The sequence below is a fragment of the Arachis stenosperma genome, chromosome 10 (genome assembly GCF_014773155.1).
Source record: "Arachis stenosperma cultivar V10309 chromosome 10, arast.V10309.gnm1.PFL2, whole genome shotgun sequence".
Taxonomy (NCBI): domain Eukaryota; kingdom Viridiplantae; phylum Streptophyta; class Magnoliopsida; order Fabales; family Fabaceae; genus Arachis; species Arachis stenosperma.
The window spans coordinates 60,040,902-60,054,357 of NC_080386.1; the positions used below are offsets into that span (position 1 = coordinate 60,040,902).

At 39.3% G+C, this 13,456-nt stretch overlaps 1 non-coding gene across 1 annotated transcript; it reads left to right on the forward strand.

Annotated features, from left to right (window-relative positions):
• Positions 1-10,155: 10,155 nt before the first annotated feature.
• LOC130959250 (small nucleolar RNA R71) lies at positions 10,156-10,263 on the forward strand. The gene has a single exon (XR_009078343.1). It is a non-coding gene; the product is annotated as a small nucleolar RNA R71 (small nucleolar RNA).
• Positions 10,264-13,456: the final 3,193 nt, after the last annotated feature.

Sequence of the window (13,456 nt, forward strand, 5' to 3'; positions counted from 1 at the left end):
ATTTCTTTTTCTTTTATTTGAGATTTAGATTTGAGTTTATTCTTCAATTTTTCTTCTTCTTCTGCATTTTTATATTCTGTTTTGGGTACTAGAGCAATGATATACTAAACCCCATCTTCTTTAGGGGGAGGAGCTCTATTTTAATTCCCATGAATCAATGAAGTTCTTCTTCTTCTCAATTCATCTTTGTAGCTATTGGGTACCTTCTGTTTTGATTTAGAATTCTTCACTCTGGAAGGAGGTTGAATTCATGAATGCTTGTGTGAGCCTCGGAAGGGGAATCACTTGCATTAGAATTGGAGCTCTATCCTTCACTACTCTCTTAATCAACACCATTCGGGAGGAATTGAGATTTTGAGAGTTAGTGTGGCTTATGGATGAGAGAATCACACTTAACCTCTTCTCATGACAATTAGATCAAGGAGTTGACAAGATTGATTGTGATTTGAGAGATTGGATTGCCAAGGAATTGGGATCCAATCAATTTCAATCTGCCATAGATCTACTAGATGATTGAGAAAGGAGTTGAGACCCAATTGATTCACAAAGGATTATAGTATCTCTAATCCCTGATGAATCACTTTCTTTGAATTTCCTTCACTCTGAGTCCTCTACATTTGCTGCAACTTACATTTACTAGTTTTGTTTTGATTCCCAATACCCAAATCCCTTTATTATTCATGCAAATTTGAGTTTCCTTGTTATTTAGTATTTCTGCACTCTTAATTCCTGCATTTTAAGATTCAGCTCTTTACTTTTCTTGCACTTTAAATTTCAGTAAAATTTAGTTTTATGCTATTTACTTCCTGCCAATTTACTTTCAGCAATTTAAATTATTTGTCATTTACTTTCGGTTAAATCAATTCCACTCAATTCATCAATATTCGCTTAACTAAATTCATCACCTAATTAATGTTGCTCAATCCTTCAATCCCTATGAGATCAACCTCACTCTTGTGAGTTATTATTACTTGATGCGACCCGGTATACTTGCCGGTTAGTTCGTGTGGAAATTAGAATTTTAATTTTCCCCCATCAAGTTTTTGGTGCCGTTGCCGGGGATTGATTAGATTGACAATGATTAAGTAAGGTGATAATCTAGATTAAGTATTTTTTGTTTTTTATTTTTATTTTTACTAAGCATATTAACTGTTTGTGATTTTGTTCGAACTAACCTTAACCATACTCTAGCAATAGAGCGTTTTATTTTAGTTTTTGGTTTGTTTGTGTTGTATGCCAGAAGGAAGAAGAAGTGCATCTACATCTTTTGACTCTGAACCAGAAAGAACATTCTTGATATTGAGAAGAGAAGCAAGGGAGAAGGGAGTTGTTGGAGAAGAAGAAGCAGAAGAGGAGAACCAAGAAATGGAGGGTAACCTCCCCAATCCACCAGAAGAGGTGGCCAACAACAATGGTCAACCTCAGAGGAGGGTTCTAGCATCTTACACCTTCCCTAATCTAAGAAACTGTGGGAGCAATATACTCACCCCCAATGTTCATGCAAATAAATTTGAGTTGAAACCTCAACTTATCACTCTGGTACAAAACAATTGTTCCTATAGAGGAGGATCACTTGAAGATCCGAATCAGCACTTAGCTACCTTCTTGAGGATTTGTGATATTATCAAGACAAATGGTGTGCATCTGGACATCTATAAGTTGTTGCTATTTCCATTCTTCTTGAGAGACAAGGCAACTCAATGGCTAGAGATGTTTCCCAAAGAAAGCATCAACACTTGGGATGATTTGTTGAACAAATTTTTATCCAAATTCTACCCACCTCAAAGGATCATAAGATTGAAGACAGAAGTGCAAACATTCACTCAAATGGATGGAAAATCACTCTATGAGGCATGGGAAAGATACAAAGCTCTAATCAGGAAGTGTCCACCTGAGATGTTTAGTGAATGGGACAGACTTCAGAATTTCTATAAGGGATTGACCTTAAGAGCTCAAGAGCCTTTAGATTACTCAGCAGGAGGTTCATTATAACTCATAAAGACAGCAGAGGAAGTCCAAAATCTCATAGACACTGTGACCAACAATCAATACTTCTATGCTCATCAAAGGCAACGCCAACCAGTATAGAAGAAGGGTGTGTTGGAGCTAGAAGGAGTGGACACCATCTTGGCATAGAACAAGTTGATACACCAGCAAATCCAATAACAAATGGAGCTAATGACAAAGAGAATTGATGGACTTTAAGTGGTTGTAGCTAACACAGCAAGCCAACCCTCAAATGGATGGAGCCAAAGTAATGAAGCCTCTGAGAAAAGCAACTATGAGCAGCAGCTAGAATAAGTCCAATATATGCATAACACCTCAAACTCTTCTCAGAATGAATTTCATGGAGATACATACAATTCATCATTTAAGAATTATCCAAATTTGAGGTGGGTTGACAATCAGAATTCATGGCAAAAGAATCACAATTCCAACAACTCCTATAACACAAACAATCAACCTCATTCATCCACTAATACTAACCAATATAGAAAACCACAAAATTCTTACCAGCAACCCAACAACAACTCACAAACCCACTAAAATAACTTCTCCACACCACATTTCAATTCCCATAACGACCATTTCAACAACTCAAATAACTTCCAGCAACAACCATCATATCCCAACATACCATCCATTAACCACCATGAAACCAGGATCTCAGCTCTTGAGGCAACCTTACAAGCACTTGCTCAAACCACACAAGGTCTAGCAAAGGGGAAAGAGAATCTAATTAAGATTCAGGATAGATAAGAGGTCACCATGAAGAATCTTGAAAGATAAATAGGACAATTGGCCAGACAAGCTGAAAGGCCAACCAATGTTTTCCCAAGTGATACCATTCCAAATCCCAAAGAAGAATGCAAAGTAATCCAACTTAGGAGTGGAAAGACATTGGAAGGTGACAAGGCTAACAATAAAGAAGGGATGACAGCCGAGGAGAAAGACCAGGAGAAGCTCAATGAGAAGGAGGAATAACCACAAGCCTCAAAGAAGGGAAAAGAAGTCATGGAAGAGCACCCACAAGAGAAGAAGAAAGAGGTGAAGCCTTATACTCCCCCTCTTCCATATCCTCAAGGAGCTCATTAACAAGAAGAGAAGTTGGAATGAAAAGGAAACAGTGATCTTGACCCAAGAATGCAGTGCAGTAATTCAAAAGGAATTCTTGAGTTACTAATGTCCAAGGAATTGATGATTGGGAGCCATTAACTCTAGTTCTCACTAATTGAATTGGTGGAGAGCTAGGACCTATGGACTTGGATTGATATAGCTCATTTAACTTTCCTTTACTATTAGTTAGAGGATGACTTAATGGGATTGATCCTTGCCAATTCTCATGTTGTGGTTAGTGATAAAGATAGAGATCCTTGACCACCAAACCTTGCCAAGAGCTTTTCTAGTCATTTGATTTTCATTACCATTTACTATTCTTGCTTCTTATCTTAAAAAAACCCCAAAATATATCTTTACATAACCAATAACAAGAACACTTTCCTGCAATTCTTTGAGAGACGACCCGAGATTTAAATACTTCGGTTATCAATTTTATTAGGGGTTTGTTACTTGTGACAACCAAACTTTTGTATGAAAGGATTCTTTGTTGGTTTAGAAACTATACTTGCAACAAGAATTTATTTGTGAAATTCTAGGCCACGCAAGGAATCCGTTCATCAGCCCTCTATGGCTTGGACCCTAAGGAAAAAATTATTGAAGTTGTGGAAGGATTCATCAAACGTTGAAAAGACATTTCGCCCTTGAATAGCATGGAAGGATACCCATTGTTGTTTATTATTCTGAGCGCTAAATGGTTTGGTCAAATGGAAAAGATAGAAAATATCTTTAAAGAAGTCGAAAAGTCTAGCTCTCGGCTGACAAGTTGGTAAATTTTCATGAAACCCCTAGAGTTGGGGTGGAGCTGAAAAGGAGCAACTCGACAGTGCAATAGTACATCCATTTCAAAATCAGAAAAGGGGAAGGAAACCTTAAGGCGGGTAAAAAGACAATCATACATAAAGAAAAAATGAGGGTCAGAATCGGTAACCCTCCCGCAACAAACCCAGTCTTCAGGACCCGGGGCCACCAACTCGTATTTAGGCTCATCGGCCACTAAACTACAGATCTTATGGTGAGTGCGAAGTTCGGTAAGGTAGTCAGGTGTCTACTAAAGGTTTCTCATCAAGAACAGAATCGTCTACCCATCTTGAAAGGGTTTCAGGGACACGAAAAGACATTTTTCCAAAAAGGAAGTAAGTATAGAGGCGATAAGACCTATAAAGAAAAATAAAAAATCATCAAAAACAGGGCTCCCAAAGACAAGGTAGTCTTTTCCCAAAAGCAAAGCAAGAAAAAAGAACCACCAGATTACAACGATTGCATCTAACAATAAACTCGTAAGAATACCAACACCTCGTGCATACGAAGAAGTAGCAAAAAGTATGAAAATCTCCTCAAAACACGCAAAGCACAGAGATAAAGCGCTACACAAATAACAGAGGAAGACAAAAGAAAGACTAACCTTTTCTCTGTAAAATTAAGGAGAGGTAATTGCAGTAGTGGACGGCACGATGGAAGGCTAAAGAGATTTTTAAATATGAGAATGTAGGCAATAAAATTTTGAAGACGAAAGAAAACAAGGGAAAGAGAGGGATAAGTATTTATAACACGGCAGGGGCACAATGATAAAATGACGCAGTCATTAAAGAAACACACCATTACCAATGTAACTGCTCCCACGTGCGAATACGAAATCCCAAATGGATGCAACGTTTGATTAGACACGACGGTTGAAAAATTTGAAATCATGTCGATTTTAAAAATCACGTCGGTTCCTGGTGCACGAAATTGTGATCACTACAACTTCGCACAACTAACCAGCAAGTGCACTGGGTCGTCCAAGTAATACCTTACGCGAGTAAGGGTCGATCCCACGGAGATTGTTGGTATGAAGCAAGCTATGGTCACCTTGTAAATCTCAGTCAGGCAGACTCAAATGGGTATAGTGATAAACGAATAAAGCAATAAGATAAAGATAGAGATACTTATGCATATCATTGGTGAGAGCTTCAGATAAGCGTATGAAGATGCCTTCCCTTCCGTCTCTCTGCTTTCCTACTGTCTTCATCCAATCCTTCCTACTCCTTTCCATGGCAAGCTTATGGAGGGTTTCACCGTTGTCAGTGGCTACCTCCCATCCTCTCAGTGAAAATACGTCCCTGATGCTCTGTCACAGCATAGGCTAATCATCTGTCGGTTCTCAATCAGGCCGGAATAGAATCCAGTGATTCTTTTGCGTCTGTCACTAACGCCCCACCTTCAGGAGTTTGAAGCACGTCACAGTCATTCAATCATTGAATCCTACTCAGAATACCACAGACAAGGTTAGACCTTCCGGATTCTCTTGAATGCCGCCATCAGTTCTTGCCTATACCACGAAGACTCTGATCTCACGGAATGGCTGGCTCGTTTGTCAGGCGAGCACTCGGTTGTCAGGCGATCAACCATGCATCATGCAATCAGAAATCCAAGAGATAAACACTAGGGCCTCGAATGCTTGTAGAACAAGAATGGTTGTCAGTCACCTTGTTTATAGGTGAGAATGATGATGAGTGTCACGGATCATCACATTCATCAAGTTGAAGAACAAGTGATATCTTGGACAAAGAACAAGCGGAATTGAATAGAAGAACAATAGTAATTGCATTAATACTCGAGGTTCAGCAGAGCTCCACACCTTAATCTATGGTGTGTAGAAACTCCACCGTTGAAAATACATAAGAACACAGTCTAGGCATGGCCGTGAGGCCAGCCCTCAAATGATCTAAGAACTAGATGTCCGAAGATGAAAATACAATAGTAAAAGGTCCTATTTATAGAAAACTAGTAGCCTAAGGTGTACAAAGATGAGTAAATGACATAGAAATCCACTTCCGGGCCCACTTGGTGTGTGCTTGGGCTGAGCAATGAAGCATTTTCGTGTAGAGACTCTCCTTGGAGTTAAACGCCAGCTTTTATTCCAGTTTGGGCGTTTAACTCCCATTTTGGTGCCAGTTCCGGCGTTTAACGCTGGAATTTCTGAGGGTGACTTTGAACGCCGGTTTGGGCCATCAAATCTTGGGCAAAGTATAGACTATCATATATTGCTGGAAAGCCCAGGATGTCTACTTTCCAACGCCGTTGAGAGCGCGCCAATTGGGCTTCTGTAGCTCCAGAAAATCCACTTCGAATGCAGGGAGGTCAGAATCCAACAGCATCTGCAGTCCTTTTTAGCCTCTGAATCAGATTTTTGCTCAGGTCCCTCAATTTCAGCCAGAAAATACCTGAAATCACAGAAAAACACACAAACTCATAGTAAAGTCCAGAAAAGTGAATTTTAACTAAAAACTAATAAAAATATACTAAGAACTCAACTAAAACTACCAAAAACATACTAAAAACAATGCCAAAAAGCGTACAAATTATCCGCTCATCACAACACCAAACTTAAATTGTTGCTTGTCCCCAAGCAACTGAAAATCAAATAAGATAAAAAGAAGAGAATATACTATAGACTCCAAATTATCAATGAAACTAAGCTCCAAATTAGATGAGCGGGACTAGTAGCTTTTTGCCTCCGAACAGTTTTGGCATCTCACTTTATCCTTTGAAATTCAGAATGATTGGCTTCTTTAGGAACTTAGAATCCAGATAGTGTTATTGATTCTCCTAGTTAAGTATGATGATTCTTGAACACAGCTACTTATTGAGTCTTGGCCGTGGCCCAAAGCACTCTGTCTTCCAGTATTACCACCGGATACATACATGCCACAGACACATAATTGGGTGAACCTTTTCAGATTGTGACTCAGCTTTGCTAGAGTCCCCAATTAGAGGTGTCCAGGGTTCTTAAGCACACTCTTTTTGCCTTGGATCACAACTTTATTTCTTTCTTTTTCTTTTTCTCCCCTTTTTTTTCGTTTTCTTTTTCTCTTTTTTTTTCGCCTCTTTTTTTTTTTGTATTCACTGCTTTTTCTTGCTTCAAGAATCATTTTTATGATTTTTCAGATCCTCAGTAACATGTCTCCTTTTTCATCATTCTTTCAAGAGCCAACAATTTTAACATTCATGAACCACAAATTCAAAAGACATATGCACTGTTCAAGCATACATTCAGAAAACAAAAAGTATTGCCACCACATCAAACTAATTAAGCTAGTTTTAAAGATGAATTTAAAATCCTGTACTTCTTGTTCTTTTGTAATAAAAACAGTTTTCATTTAAGAAAGGTGATGGATTCATATTCATAGCTTTAAGGCATAGACACTAAGACACTAATGATCATAAGACACAAACATGGATAAACATAAGCATAAAAATTCAAAAAAACAGAAAAATAAAGAACAAGGAGATTAAAGAACGGGTCCACCTCAGTGATGGCGGCTTGTTCTTCCTCTTGAAGGTCTTATGGAGTGCTTGAGCTCCTCAATGTCTCTTCCTTGTCTTTGTTGCTCATCTCTCATGATTCTTTGATCTTCTCTAATTTCATGGAGGAGGATGGCATGTTCTTGGTGCTCCACCCTTAGTTGTCCCATGTTGGAACTCAACTCTCCTAGGGAGGTGTTTAGTTGCTCCCAATAGTCTTGTGGAGGAAAGTGCATCCCTTGAGGTATCTCAGGGATCTCATGATGAGAGGGGTCTCTTGTTTGCTCCATCTTCTTCTTAGTGATGGGCTTGAGGTCATGCCTTCTCAGTTGAACCGGCTTTGGATGCCATAAATGGTTATGGAAAAACAAAAAGCATTGCTTTTACCACACCAAACTTAAAAGGTTTGCTCGTCCTCGAGCAAAAGAAGAAAGAAGAGAGTAGAAGAAGAAGGAATGGAGGAGAGGGAGATGGCTTTGTGGTTCGGCCAAAAGGGGGGAGAAGTGGTGTTTAGGTTGTGTGAAGATGAAGGGGTGAAGAAGGGTTTATGATTGGTGAATGGGTGAAGAAGAGAGAGAGAATGGTGGGGTTGGTGGGGATCCTGTGGGGTCCACAGATCCTGTGGTGTCAAGGAAAAGTCATCCCTGCACCAAATGTTGCTCAAAATCACGTTTTGAGCTATTTCTGGCGTTAAACGCCGGGCTGGTGCCCATTCCTGGCGTTTAACGCCAGGTTCTTGCCCTTTCCTGGCGTTTAACGCCAGTCTGGTGCCCCTTTCTGGCGTTAAACGCCCAGAATGGTGCCAGACTGGGCGTTAAACGCCCAACTGCTACCCTCACTGGCGTTTAAATGCCAGTGAGTTCTTCCTCCAGGGTGTGCTGTTTTTCTTCCTGTTTTTCATTCTGTTTTTGCTTTTTCAATTGATTTTGTGACTTCTCATGATCATCAACCTACAAAATAAAGTAAAATAACAAAGGGAAATATATAAAATATAACATTGGGTTGCCTCCCAACAAACGCTTCTTTATTGTCAGTAGCTTGACAGAGGGCTCTCATGGAGCCTCACAGATACTCAGAGCAATGTTGGAACCTCCCAACACCAAACTTAGAGTTTGAATGTGGGGGTTCAACACCAAACTTAGAGTTTGGTTGTGGCCTCCCAACACCAAACTTAGAGTTTAACTGTGGGGGCTCTGTTTGTCTCTGATTTGAGAGAAGCTCTTCATGCTTCTTCTCCATGGTGACAGAGGGATATCCTTGAGCCTTAAACACAAAGGATTCTTCATTCACTTGAATGATCAGTTCACCTCCATCAACATCAATCACAGCCTTTGCTGTGGCTAGGAAGGGTCTGCCAAGGATGATAGATTCATCCATGCACTTCCCAGTCTCTAGGACTATGAAATCAGTAGGGATGTAATGGTCTTCAATCTTAACCAAAACATTCTCTACAAGTCCATGAGCTTGTTTTCTTGAGTTGTCTGCCATCTCTAATGAGATTCTTGCAGCTTGTACCTCAAAGATTTCTAGCTTCTCCATTACAGAGAGAGGCATGAGGTTTACACTTGACCCTAAGTCACACAGAGCCTTCTTGAAGGTCATGGTGCCTATGGTGCAAGGTATTGAAAACTTTCCAGGATCTTGTCTCTTTTGAGGCAATTTCTGCCTAGACAAGTCATCCAGTTCTTTGGTGAGCAAAGGAGGTTCATTCTCCCAAGTCTCATTTCCAAATAACTTGTCATTTAGCTTCATGATTGCTTTAAGGTATTTGGCAACTTGCTCTTCAGTGACATACTTATCCTCTTCAGAGGAAGAATACTCATCAGAGCTCATGAAAGGCAGAAGTAAGTCCAATGGAATCTCTATGGTCTCATTTTGAGCCTCAGATTCCCATGGTTCCTCATTGGGGAACTCTATGGAGGTCAGTGCACGCCCATTGAGGCTTTCCTCAGTGGCGTCCACCTCCTCTCTTTCCTCTCCAGATTCGGCCATGGTTATGGCTTTGCACTCTCCTTTTGGATTTTCTTCTGTATTACTTGGGAGAGTACTAGGAGGGAGTTCAGTAATTTTCTTGCTCAGCTGTCCCACTTGTGCCTCCAAATTCCTAATGGAGGACCTTGTTTCAGTCATGAAACTTTGAGTGGTCTTGACTAGATCAGAGACCATGGTTGCTAAGTCAGAGGGGTTCTGCTTAGGGTTCTCTGTCTGTTGCTGAGAAGATGATGGAAAAGGCTTGCCATTGCTAAATCTGTTTCTTCCACCATTATTGTTGTTGAAACCTTGTTGAGGTTTCTCTTGATTCTTCCATGAGAAATTTGGGTGATTTCTCCATGAAGAATTATAGGTGTTACCATAGGATTCTCCTAGGTAATTCACCTCTTCCATTGAAGGGTTTTCAGGATCATAAGCTTCTTCTTCAGATGAAGCATCCTTAGTACTGCTTGGTGCATTTTGTATTCTAGACAGACTTTGAGAAATCAAATTGACTTGTTGAGTCAATATCTTGTTTTGAGCCAATATGGCATTCAGAGTATCAATCTCAATAACTCCTTTCTTCTGACTAGTCCCATTATTCACAGGATTCCTTTCAGAAGTGTACATGAATTGGTTATTTGCAACCATTTCAATTAGCTCTTGAGCCTCTGTAGGCGTCTTCTTCAGATGAAGAGATCCTCCAGCAGAGCTATCCAAAGACATCTTGGATAGTTCAGAGAGACCATCATAGAAAATACCTATGATGCTCCATTCAGAAAGCATGTCTGAGGGACACTTTCTGATTAATTGTTTGTATCTTTCCCAAGCTTCATAGAGGGATTCTCCATCCTTCTGTCTGAAGGTTTGGACTTCCACTCTAAGCTTACTCAATTTTTGAGGTGGAAAGAACTTTGCCAAGAAGGCATTGACTAGCTTTTCCCAAGAGTCCAGGCTTTCTTTAGGTTGAGAGTCCAACCATGTCCTAGCTCTGTCTCTTACAGCAAAAGGGAATAGCATCAGTCTGTAGACCTCAGGGTCAACCCCATTAGTCTTGACTGTGTCACAGATTTGTAAGAATTCAGCTTAAAAACTGATGAGGATCTTCCAATGGAAGTCCATGGAACTTGTAATTCTGTTGCATTAGAGAAACTAATTGAGGCTTAAGCTCAAAGTTGTTTGCTCCAATGGCAGGGATAGAGATGCTTCTCCCATAGAAGTCGGGAGTAGGTGCAGTAAAGTCACCTAGCACCTTCCTTGCATTGTTGGCATTGTTGTTGTTTTCGGCTGCCATAGGTTCTTCTTCTTTGAAGAATTCGGTCAGGTCCTCAACAGAGAGTTGTGCCTTAGCTTCTCTTAGCTTTCGCTTCAAGGTCCTTTCAGGTTCAGGGTCAGCTTCAACAAGAATGCCTTTGTCTTTGTTCCTGCTCATATGAAGGAGAAGAGAACAAGAAAATATGGAATCCTCTATGTCACAGTATAGAGATTCCTTGAGGTGTCAGAGGAAAAGAAAAGTAGAAGACAGAAGTAGAAAATTCGAACTTATCAAAGAAGATGGAGTTCGAATTTTGCATTAAGGAGTAGAGTTAGTTCAGAAATAGAAGGATGTGAGAAGAAGGGAAGTAATTTTCGAAAATTAAGTAAAAGATTTTGAAAACATTTTTGAAAAACACTAATTGATTTTCGAAAATAAAAGTGGAAAAGAAATCAAGTGATTTTTGAAAAAGATTTTTGAAATTAGAAATCAAAAAGATTTGATTGAAAACTATTTTGAAAAAGATGTGGTTAAGAAGATATGATTGGTTTTAAAAAGATGTGATTGAAAAGATATGATTTGAAAAACATTTTAAAAAGATTTGATTTGAAAACAATTTAAAAAGATTTGATTTTAAAAATAAAAATTAATGACTTGCCTAACAAGAAAAGATATGATTCAAACATTAAACCTTTCTCAACAGAAAAGGCAACAAATTTGAGATGTTCAATCAAATCGTTAATTGTTAGTAAGTATCTTTGAAAAAGGAAAGAAATTAATTTTGAAAACATTTGATTGAAAAGATTTGATTTGAAAAAGATTTGATTTTGAAAAACTTTGAAAACTTAAAAAAAAAAATTGATTTGAAAAACAAAATCTTCCCCCTTTGCCATCCTGGCGTTAAACGCCCAGAATGGTGCACATTCTGGCGTTTAACGCCCAAACTACTACCCTTTTAGGCGTTAAACGCCCAGCCAGGCACCCTGGCTGGCGTTTAAACGCCAGTCTGTCTTCTTCACTGGGCATTTTTGAATGCCCAGCTTTTTCTGTATAATTCCTCTGCAGTATGTTATGAATCTTCAATTCTCTGTATTATTGACTTGAAAAGACACAAATTAAAAATATTTTTGGATTTTTAATAATAAGGAATAATCAAAATGCAACTAAAATCAAATAATAATGCATGCAAGACACCAAACTTAGCAGTTTGTATACCATTGACACTAACAAAATGAGAATGCATATGAGAAACAACAAAACACTCAAGTCAAGAGAATTCAAAGATCAAAACAAGGAAATCATCAAGAACAACTTGAAGATTATTGAAGACACATGCATAAATTCGAAAAATGCAAGAAAAATAGAAACATGCAATTGACACCAAACTTAAAATGAGACACTAGACTTAAACAAGAATTATTTTTGGTTTTTATGATTTTGTAATTTTTTTTGGTTTTTTCGAAAATTAGGTGAAAAGGAAAATAAAGGTATCAAAATTCTTAATGAGAATTCCAGGAATCATGCAATGTTAGTCTAAAGCTTTAGTCTAAAGGAATTAGACATAGCTAGCTAAGCTTCAGCAGGACATTGCATTCAAGAGCTAAATTGATGATGATCAATCAGCTTTGGTGATGATAAGAACATCACCTTGAAACACTAGAATTCATTCTTAAAGAACTCTGAAAAAAATACCTAATCTAAGCAACAAGATGAACCGTCAGTTGTCCATACACAGAACAATCCCCGGCAACGGCGCCAAAAACTTGGTGCACGAAATTGTGATCACTACAACTTCGCACAACTAACCAGCAAGTGCACTGGGTCGTCCAAGTAATACCTTACGCGAGTAAGGGTCGATCCCACGGAGATTGTTGGTATGAAGCAAGCTATGGTCACCTTGTAAATCTCAGTCAGGCAGACTCAAATGGGTATAGTGATAAACGAATAAAGCAATAAGATAAAGATAGAGATACTTATGCATATCATTGGTGAGAGCTTCAGATAAGCGTATGAAGACGCCTTCCCTTCCGTCTCTCTGCTTTCCTACTGTCTTCATCCAATCCTTCCTACTCCTTTCCATGGCAAGCTTATGTAGGGTTTCACCGTTGTCAGTGGCTACCTCCCATCCTCTCAGTGAAAATACGTCCCTGATGCTCTGTCACAGCATAGGCTAATCATCTGTCGGTTCTCAATCAGGCTGGAATAGAATCCAGTGATTCTTTTGCGTCTGTCACTAACGCCCCGCCTTCAGGAGTTTGAAGCACGTCACAGTCATTCAATCATTGAATCCTACTCAGAATACCACAGACAAGGTTAGACCTTCCGGATTCTCTTGAATGCCGCCATCAGTTCTTGCCTATACCACGAAGACTCTGATCTCACGGAATGGCTGGCTCGTTTGTCAGGCGAGCACTCGGTTGTCAGGCGATCAACCATGCATCATGCAATCAGAAATCCAAGAGATAAACACTAGGGCCTCGAATGCTTGTAGAACAAGAATGGTTGTCAGTCACCTTGTTTATAGGTGAGAATGATGATGAGTGTCACGGATCATCACATTCATCAAGTTGAAGAACAAGTGATATCTTGGACAAAGAACAAGCGGAATTGAATAGAAGAACAATAGTAATTGCATTAATACTCGAGGTTCAGCAGAGCTCCACACCTTAATCTATGGTGTGTAGAAACTCCACCGTTGAAAATACATAAGAACACAGTCTAGGCATGGCCGTGAGGCCAGCCCTCAAATGATCTAAGAACTACATGTCCGAAGATGAAAATACAATAGTAAAAGGTCCTATTTATAGAAAACTAGTAGCCTAAGGT